The sequence below is a fragment of the Mustela nivalis genome (genome assembly GCF_964662115.1).
Source record: "Mustela nivalis genome assembly, chromosome: 9".
NCBI lineage: Eukaryota > Metazoa > Chordata > Mammalia > Carnivora > Mustelidae > Mustela > Mustela nivalis.
This window is the reverse complement of record NC_139028.1, coordinates 41,088,356-41,098,684: the sequence shown is the minus strand read 5'-3', so window position 1 is coordinate 41,098,684 and position 10,329 is coordinate 41,088,356. Positions and strand designations below refer to the sequence as shown.

At 38.3% G+C, this 10,329-nt stretch overlaps 1 pseudogene across 1 annotated transcript; it reads right to left on the bottom strand.

The window, feature by feature from the left end:
- Positions 1-7,464: 7,464 nt before the first annotated feature.
- Positions 7,465-9,917, bottom strand: LOC309841437 (glycine--tRNA ligase pseudogene; annotated as a pseudogene). Its single transcript has one exon. The product of its transcript is annotated as a glycine--tRNA ligase pseudogene (transcript).
- Positions 9,918-10,329: the final 412 nt, after the last annotated feature.

Below are 10,329 nucleotides of genomic sequence, written 5' to 3'. Positions count from 1 at the left end.
CTTTGCAGATGACATGATACTTTAAATGGAAAACCCAAAAGACTCCACCCCCAAAATTCTAGAACTCATACAGCAATTCAGTAATGTGGCAGGATACAAAATCAATGAACAGAAATCAGTTGCTTTCTTATATATTGAAAATAAAAATATAGAAATGAAAATTAGAGAATGGTTTCCATTTACTATAATACCAAGAACCATAAGATACTTGGGAATAAACCTAACAACAGAAGTGAAGAATCAGTATTCCAGGAAGTATAGAACACTCATGAAAGAAATTGAAGAATACATAGAAAGATGGGAGACCATTCCATACTCATGGATAGGAAGAATAATCATTTTTTAAATGTCTGTACTACCTAGAGCAATCTATACTTTCAATGCCATTGTGCTCAAAATCCCATGAGAATTTTTCAAAGAGATGGAACAAACAATCCTAAAATTCATAAGAGTCTCCTAATTGCTAAGGAATGTTGAAAAAAAAAAAAACTGGGGGGTTTCACGTTGCCTGATTTCAAGCTTTACTACAAAGCTGTGATCACCAAGACAGCATGGTACTGGCACAGAAACAGACGCATAGACCAGTGGAAGAGTAGAGAGCCTACATATGGAACCTCAAAACTATGGTCAACTAATCATTGACAAAGCAGGGAAAATTATACAGTGAAAAAAAAGACAGTCTCTTCAATATGGTGCTGGGAAAATAACCAGCTATGAGTAGAAGAATGAAACTCAACCGTTCTCTTACACCATACACAAAGATAAACTCTAAATAGATAAGACCTCAACTTGAGGCAGGAATCTATCAAAATCCTAGAGGAGAACATAGGCAGTAACCTCTTCAACATCAGCCACATTAACTTCTTTCAAGATATATCTCCAAAGGCAGAAGAAACAAAAACAAAAATGAATTGTTCAGATTTCATGAACATCAAAAGTCTCTGCGCAGCTGAGCAAACAGTCAACAAAACAAAGGGGCATCCCACAGAATGGGGAAGATATTCACAAAAGATACTACAGACAAAGGGCTTATATCCAAGATCTATAAAGGACTGCTCAAACTCAACACACACAAAACATGTAATCACATCAAAAAAGGGGCAGAAGACATGAATGGATACTTCTCCAAAGAAGACATACAAATAGCTAACAGACACATGAAAAACAATTGTCATCATTAGCTCTCAGGGAGATTCAAATCAAAACCACATTGAGATACAACCCTACACCAGTTAGAATGGTCAAAATTAACAAGACAGTAAATAACATGGGTTGAAGTGATGTGGAGACAGTAAAAAAGGGAAAATTCCCACCAACCTATACTGCTGGTGGGGATGCAAGGTGGTGCAGTCACTTTGGAAAATAGTGTGGAGATTCCTTAAGAAATTAAAAAAAAAAATAGAGCTTTCTTATAACCCTGCAATTTCATTACTGGGTATTTACTCCAAAAATACAGAGGTAGTGAAAAGAAGGGCCTTCTGGACTCCAACGTTCATAGCAGCAATGGCCATGGTTTCCAAACTGTGGAAAGAACCAAGATGCCCGTCAATGGATGAATGGATAAAGAAGATATGGTCCATATATACAATAGAGAATTATGCCTCCATCAGAAAGGATGAATACCCAAATTTTGTATCAACATGGATGGAACTAGAAGAGAATATGCTGAGTGAAACAAATCAAGCAGAGTGAGTCAATTATCATATGGTTTCACTTACTTGTGGAGCATAAGGAATAACAAGGAGGACATTGGGAGATGGAGAGAAGTGAGTTGGGGCATATTGGAGTGGGAGACAAACCAGGAGAGAATGTGGACTCTAAGAAATAAACTGAGCATTTTGAAGGGGGGTTGGATGAGCCTGGTGATGGGTATAATGGAGGGCATGTATTGCATGGAGCACTGGGTATGGTTCATAAACAATGAATTTTGGAACACTGAAAAGAAATAAAATTTAAAAAAAAAAAAGTCTGTGGTGTTTGAAACTAGAAACACTTTCCTTCCAGTTGTCCTATGTTCTGATCCCTTAGGGCTTAATTGGGAAATTCAGATTTCATTGTAAGTAAAATTAAATCATGTTATTATAGCTTAGTTACACATCCCAATCAAGAGTAACAATTGCACCCAAAACCATAAGATACCTAGGAATAAACCTAACCAAAGAGACACAGTATCTATACTCAGAAAACTATAAAGTACTCATGAAAGAAATTGAGGAAGACACAAAGAAATGGAAAAATGTTCCATGCTCCTGGATTGGAAGAATAAATATTGTGAAAATGTCTATGCTACCTAAAGCAATCTACACATTTAATGCAATTCCTATCAAAGTACCATCCATCTTTTTCAAAGAAATGGAACAAATACTTCTAAAATTTATATGGAACCAGAAAAGACCTCGAATAGCCAAAGGGATATTGAAAAAGAAAGCCAACGTTGGTGGCATCACAATTCCGGACTTCAAGCTGTATTACAAAGCTGTCATCATCAAGACAGCATGGTACTGGCACAAAAACAGACCCATAGATCAATGGAACAGAATAGAGAGCCCAGAAATAGACCCTCAACTCTATGGTCAACTCATATTCGGCAAAGCAGTAAAGAATGTCCGATGGAAAAAAGACAGCCTCTTCAATAAATGGTGCTGGGAAAATTGGACAGCCACATGCAGAAAAATGAAATTGGACCATTTCCTTACACCACACTTTAGACTCAAAATGGATGAAGGACCTCAATGTGCAAAAGGAATCCATCAAAATCCTTGAGGAGACCACAGGCAGCAACCTCTTCGACTTCAGCTGCAGGAACAACGCCAAAGGCAAGGGAAGCAAGGGAAAAAATGAACTATTGGGATTTCATCAAGATCAAAAGCTTTTGCACAGCAAAGCATTTTAATAACTTAAGAATATAAATCAATGTATGATGTGGGAATTAGGAATATCCCTAATAGTCTAATAGGATAGAAGTAAACTACTTATGATTTAATAATAATGATGGGATGAAAATAAGTTTAAATATGTGAACCTTCCTATTTTGTCTTAACTGTATTATCCTGAAACATAGAAATACAGAAAAAAAAATCCTATATTATCAAATGTTTAAATTACTTTTTCAGCAAAAATAATTTTAAAGGACATAAGAAAGACTTTTATATTATGATTAACTTTAGATAGTTAGCCAATAGCTAAATAAACCTCATTAACTGTGTATCAAGAGATTTTTTTTTTAATTCCCCATAGCTGCTTTTCCAAGACACATCATCTCTTGAGAGCAGAATCCTCCACCTGCATTCCCTGTAATAATGTACCTAAGTCTTGATCCATTTTAATGCCTAGTACATTATTTGGTGCTCAGTTAAGCACTTCAGTAAATTATTAGATCTAGTAGCTATTATAAAAAAAATATATATATATCTAGTAATAGCTATATCTAATAGTAGCTATTATAAAAAGTTATAAAAGAATTTCTCCTGTGCTTGCTTTTCTTTATGTCTAATAATTGATCCAATTATTTTAAATTTCACTTTATTAATGTAACAAAATAAGTAACTCAGTACATTTGCCTGTACTTTTCTTACTCCAGTAACCATCAACATAGAAAATCCAAATTAAAACAGTTTCAGGAATTTGCTTTTCTCTTGGTGGAAAAAAAGTTCAATATGTAACTGATAACTGGAATGAGAGACACATCCTAATATACTCTTAAGTGTGGTAGAGCTAAAATGAAACCTATAATCATTTAAATATTTTAGTATTCATCAAAATGTGTTGCATATACAGATAAAACTTCCTTTCTGATTTATAATAAATTATTAAGTCCTAAATCTCAGATACACATGCTTTTGAGTTATTGTAAGGAAATTGAGGAGGAATTTAATTTGCCTGATAAGTGATCCACTCTTGCTGAAACAGCATTATATCACTAAGCATAAAATGAATCCTATTAAAAGGAAGCATAATGAAGTAGTAGAAAGTGTCTGGGGGTTTCCAGATTAAAGTACACACTGCATTTTGCCAGTATATTGGCATCCATCATAAGTGCATGATTTCAAACAGTTAGTCATTTTGTGGATGACTAAATAGATCTCTTCATTTAAATGTAAATACTATTTCATTGGTTATGTCTCTATTATGTGAGGTGTTATTTTAGTTTTTCTTTGTAACATATGTTCTTATTGTAGAGTTTAGTTCATTCTTCTGGATATATCTACAAGAACAAATTTATTTTATTTTATTTATTTTTTTTTACAAGAACAAATTTAATAGGTTTATTTCTCAATGTTCTCTATCCCTGGGGTTCACTATTTTATGGTATTTGAAATTTGAAAGAAAAAAAATGCACCTGGAAAATACTTAGCCTAAAATTGAATTTCCTATCTTTCTTTCTTTTTTTTTTTTTTAAGATTTTATGTATTTATTTGAGAAACAGAGAAACGATGAGCTGGGGGGAGGGGCAGAGGCAGAGGGAGAAGATGACTCCCTGCTGAGCAGGGACCCAGATGCAGGAATCAATCCCAGGACCCTGAGATCATGACCTGGGCTGAAGGGAACTGCTTAACGAACTGAGCCACATGGGTGCTCCGAAAACTGAATTTCATGAAAAATGTCCACGAAGGGGTGCCTGGGAGACTCAGTTGATTGACTCTTGATATTGGTTCACGTTGTGATCTCAGGTCATGAGATCAAGCTTGAGTCAGTCTCTGTGCTTGGTGTGGGGGGAGTCTTATTGAACTTTGTCTCCTTTCTCTCCCTTTGCCCCTCCCCCTGTGGTGTCTCACTCTTTCTCAAATAAATACAAAAACGGTTTTTAAGAAAAGTTTCCATGTGAAATGTTTCTAGAATCTGTGGATGAAAACCTTGGCTTTGTGTGTGTGTGTATATATATGAGAGAGAGAGAGAATCTGTGTGTGTATATGTGTGTGAGTTTGTGTGTATATATAAGACATATGTATATATGCACTTATGCCCATATGTTGGTATAGACAGGTGGTTAGGGAAAGTAAATTTTGAAAAAGTTATGTTAGGGTACAGAATCGACCGCGCCTCAATTAGACAGAGAACACTCTCTATAATACAAGTCACACAGCAAGGTTTATTTCCAGCTAGCTGGGGTCTGAGTATCTGCCCGATAAAGCTTGTTTCTACAAGGACGCTGAGCACTCAAAGCCAATGGTTTATATAGCATTTTCAAAGCACTTAACACAGTAATTTTCCATAGCTACATTCATATCTGGCGTCCCACTCTGATGGTTTACTTTTGTGTCAGTCCCTGGTGGTTTGGTGAGATAAACTCTTTACCAATGCATCTGGTCTGTGACACAGCTGCCTGCATTCTGGTGCTTATGATTGACTTGTTTTTTAAAACTTTTTGTTCAAAACTTGTTTTTCAAAACTTGTTTTTCAAGCTTTCACTAGTCCCTCTTCCCTCCACTCAGTAAAATGGCTTCCCAGCCTTTGAGATGGCCTTTCTTATGCTAACCCATTCTTACAGTTACTTTATGGAAAGTCTTGTCTTTTTTTTTTTATATATATATTTAGCACTATCATATCCAAAATTTTGGTACATACAATTGATTAAAAAAGATAAAATTCAGAAAAAGTAAATGATCATGCAATAGAACAATTATGTATAATATCTTTAGCGAATTTTTGTAGAAATAGTCCAGAATGTATTTCAAATATCTCCCTTTATATTTCATTTCCTCTACAGAGGAAAAAAAAATGCTTTCAAAATATCAGTCAAAATATTCCATGAGTAAGTGAAATGGAAACATTTCTATAGTTCCTTATAATTGTTACACTAATATTTAAAAGTTTTCCAGTGACATAATTAAGAATGTATAACAAGGAGAAAATTTCACCTTAAAGACCACATTTTTTTAAAATCTAAATAGAATGTCATATAAGAATCTCAACAAGAATGCCACAGCTCTTCTAATAATAGAACTTTCAGAGATGACATGCTAAGTAGTATTTTTTTAGGGATGGAAGGAAACATGATGTTTATGAGTCAATAATATGTTAAGAGATTATTTACAGGCACTTAGAAATATCTCCATTTGGCACATTCTTATACATATATAGTGTACAAGTGCTGATATAATAAAAATGTGATAAATACTAGGATTAAAATATAACCCAATTTATATTGTAAGTCAGAGAATATTTCTCCAAGGAAAAATATTTAAACTAAGATGAGATATAAGTGTGGGAGTTAGTGAGGTGAAAGTTAGTAGAAAGTATCTCAGAGAGAGTCAGTAATTGTACATAGGTCTCAAACTAGAAGAGAGTATTTTGCCCTTACAGAATGGAAGGAAAGTCTCTGGAGAGACCATATTGGATGGAAAAACAATAAGCATATTTTTGAGATAGTTTCTATTTCTTCTTTAATCTCTCTCCCTAGATGGTTTAACCCATTGCTTTTTATACACAAAATTGCAAATTAGTACCTAATTATAAAATTATGGGCAACAACCTCAAAAATGTGTTTTCTGTATCATTGGCAAGACTTAAAGATAACCTAAACTCAAAACGTCTAAAACTTAAAACTTCACTTTCCCTTCTCAAAACATACTTTCTTTCACTTTTCAACATCTCAGTGTATGGCATCATTGTCAACTGAGCTTCTCAAACTAGAGCTCAAAAGTTATTCTTGATTTCTTCCTCACTTTGTGGACCCAACTTTAGAAAATAAGAAGCCTGATTTTTAAAAAATTTTTTTAAAGATTTTATTTATTTTTTTGACAGAGATAGACAGTGAGAGAGGGAGCACAAGCAGGAGGAGTGGGAGAGGGACAACAGGCTTCACACAGGCAGGAACCCTGATTCGGGGCTCGGTCCCAAGACCCTGAGATCATCTCCTGAGCTGAAGTCATATGCTTAATGACTGAGCCACCCAGGCCCCCCCTGATATTTTTACTATAAAATTCACTTTTTCCCTCCACTCTGGTTGTCACTATTCAAAGTGAAGGTACCATATTTTTTCATTTAGCTGTTATAACATCTATCTTAATATCACCTCCATCCATTATATTCCCTATGAAGCAACCATGTTAATCATATTAAAATATTTAGGGAATTTTTTTCCATTTTTTTTTATTAACATAAAATGTATTTTTGCTTTAGGGGTACAGGTCTGTGAATCATCGGTCTTACACAATTCATGGCACTCACCATAGCACATACCCTCCACAATGTCTATGACTCAGCCACCCTATACCTTCCCCTACACCCTAGCAACCCTCCATTTGTTTCCTGAGATTAAGAATCTCTTATGGTTTGTCTCCCTCCCCAGTCCCATCTTGTATCATTTTTACTTTCCCTGCCTCACATGATGCCCCACCCTGCCTCTCAAATTCCTCATATCAGAGGCATCATATGATAATTGTCTTTCTATGACTAATTTATTTTACTTAGCATAATACTCTTTAGTTCAATCTACGTTATTGCAAATGGCAAAGTTTCAGATTTTTTTTTTTTTTTTTTGTTCAGAATTTCTTTAATTGTGGGGGTCAGATCAGGCAGCCACTGAGGATAAAATGCAGTCCCCAGGAGTAATTGCAATGCTGTTTGTAAAGTGGGCATGATAAGAGCTATTTTTTTATTAGGGCAAGTGGTCAAAAGTCACCAAAATTGTCATCATTCTTCGATTGTCTCTTTTTTACCAGTCTCTTGCCCTTCAAAGACAGGATACCTGGCCTCCACGTCAGCCCACGTGATGCTGCCGTTGGCCAGATCGCAGACTACACTGGGCAGTTCGGAGACCTCTGCTCTAATCTGCCGCATGGAGTCTCGGTCCCTCAGAGTTGCCGTGTGGGGGGTCTTGTTCACTGTATCGAAGTCAATGGTGATGCCGAAAGCCACGCCAATCTCATCAGTCCTGGCGTAGCGTCTTCCAATCGACCCAGAGGAGTCGTCGACTTTGTGAGAGATGCCGTTTCTGGTCAGGGCTTCCGATAATTCCTTGACAAATGGCATGAACTCCTGGTTTTGGCTCAGTGGCAGGACCGAACATTTGAATGGAGCTACTACAGCAGGGAAACTGAAGAACGTTCTCTGCTCATCTCCCTCACGTACATGGAATGTATGTTCAAATACTGTATACATAATCCTGCCCAGGCCAAAGGAGGGTTCAATTACATTCGGAACAACTTCTTCCACATGTAGTGTTTTCTGAAATCTCTTCACGTTGACCATGTCTTTTGTCAACTGAAATGTTTTCCCCTCAGTTTCAACAGTGAATTCCCCTTTTTCATTCAGTAGTTTCTCCATTTCTGTAATGTAACACTCATCACAAACAGCCAGGTACTCCAGCACTAGCTTTGCGTCCTTCTTATACGCCTTGCCAATTGCTCCCTTATTGGGTTCAAACTGAACAACATTGACTGTTTTGGGCTCTTTCAGAGGTTTCTCAGCTACAAGTGGGACTTTGGTGGCTCGAGCATGACAAGAAAGGTCATAACAGGAACGGTCTGCACATCCGACAATCTCAATCCAGCCATAGGATGTTTTAGACTCGGCATCCCAACAGTCACAGGCATAGTGGGCCATCTCCTTCTCCATGTGCTGACGGAAGCGGAGTTTATCTGGAGATACTCCAACCTTCGTGAGGTAGAGGTAGATGCGGCCAATGAAGTAGCCTAATACTGAGTTGTTAATCACACCCTGTTCAACAGCATCTCCTAGACGCATTTTTCGAGCAGACTGTCCGCTGACTTGGGCTTTTGCTGAATATAAATAAAGGTGGAGGTCTGCCACATTCTGAAACTTGGGATGGTCCTTTTCACTGGGATCTACAAAGTGCTCGATTTCTGCCATTGTGAATTCTCTGACTCTGATCAGTCCAGATCGAGGGGAGATCTCATTTCTAAAAGAATTTCCGATCTGGGCAGCAGCAAAAGGCAACTTTCCTTGGTTGAACTCCAAAAGTCTCTTGAAATTCAGGAAAATACCCTGTGCGGTTTCTGGTCTCAAGTACCCAGGCATGTTTCCTCCAGGCCCAATGAAGGTTTTGAACATTAAGTTAAAAGATACTGGAGGGGAGAGATCATTTCCAGTAATGGGGGATTTTACATTATAGTTCACAAAAAGATCCCCAAGTTCCTGCTGGCCATAGTTATCAAGCTGAGCCAAGACACTTTCCATCTCTGATTTCTTCTCAGCAGAACACTTCTTATCAGACATCAATTTCTGTAAGTGAGCTTTTAATAGATGGTCAGCACGAAAACACTCTCCATTTTTTACATCTTTCACCATGAAGTCAGCAAATTTGTCTACGTGGCCAGAAGTCTTTAAAACTGGCTCAGGGGTGAGCATGGTACAATCAATCTCCAGGATCTGTTCCTCTTGAATAAAGTGCTGCCTCCAGGTCTGAATAATATTGTTCTTCAAAGCACACCCAACTGGCCCAAAATCATACAGACCACTAACACCTCTATAAATAGCAAAAGCTTGATCGTAGAAAAACCTCCTCTTCAGGGTATCTTCCATTTTTGCTCTGTCTACAATGTCATCTTTGGGTTGTAATGCTAGCTCCTTTGCTTCCAGAACCCTCTTCCGGGCTTTGAGCTCAGCTACAGCTTTGTCTACATCTACCTGGGGTGCTTTATCTTCTTTCAGTTTTCGAACAAGATCTCCCTGCTGGCGCACGGCAAGCCTGAGAGGGGCTAGCACCTCCTCAGCCCCGGCGCCGTCCATGCTGCTCCGGGAGGCGGCGGCAGGGAATGAGGTCGGGGCGTGGGCGCGCGCGCTGCGGGGTCTGCAGGGCGGGAGCGGAGGCCGGGCCGGGAGCCGGGAAGGCAGAGACAGCAGCAGCGCGGCGCTGGCGGCTCTAAGCAGCGCCGAGCGCAGAGGGGGCATGAGCCGGCGGGCCTGGGCGGTCCGGAGCGGGCGGCGGCGGCGGAAGCGGCGCGCGCGGCCCGGCCCAAAGTTTCAGATTTTTTGAAGGCTGCATAGTATTACATTGTATATATGTATACCATATATTCTTTATCCATTCATCTATTGATGGGCATCTAGGTTCTTTCCATAGTTTTGCTATTGTGGCCATTGCTGCTATAAACCTTCAGATGCAACTGCCCCTTCGGATCACTACATTTGTATCTTTAGGGTAAATATTCAGTAGTGTGATTGCTGGATCATAGTGTAGCTCTATAGCTCTATTTTCAACTTTTTGAGGAACCCACACTTGTTTTCCAGAGTGACTGCACCAGGTTGCATCCCCACCAACAGTGTAGGAGGGTTCCTGCTTCTCTGCATCCTCACCAACATCTGTTGTTTCCTGACTTGTTAATTTTAGCCATTCTAAGTGATTTGAGGTGGTATCTTATTGTG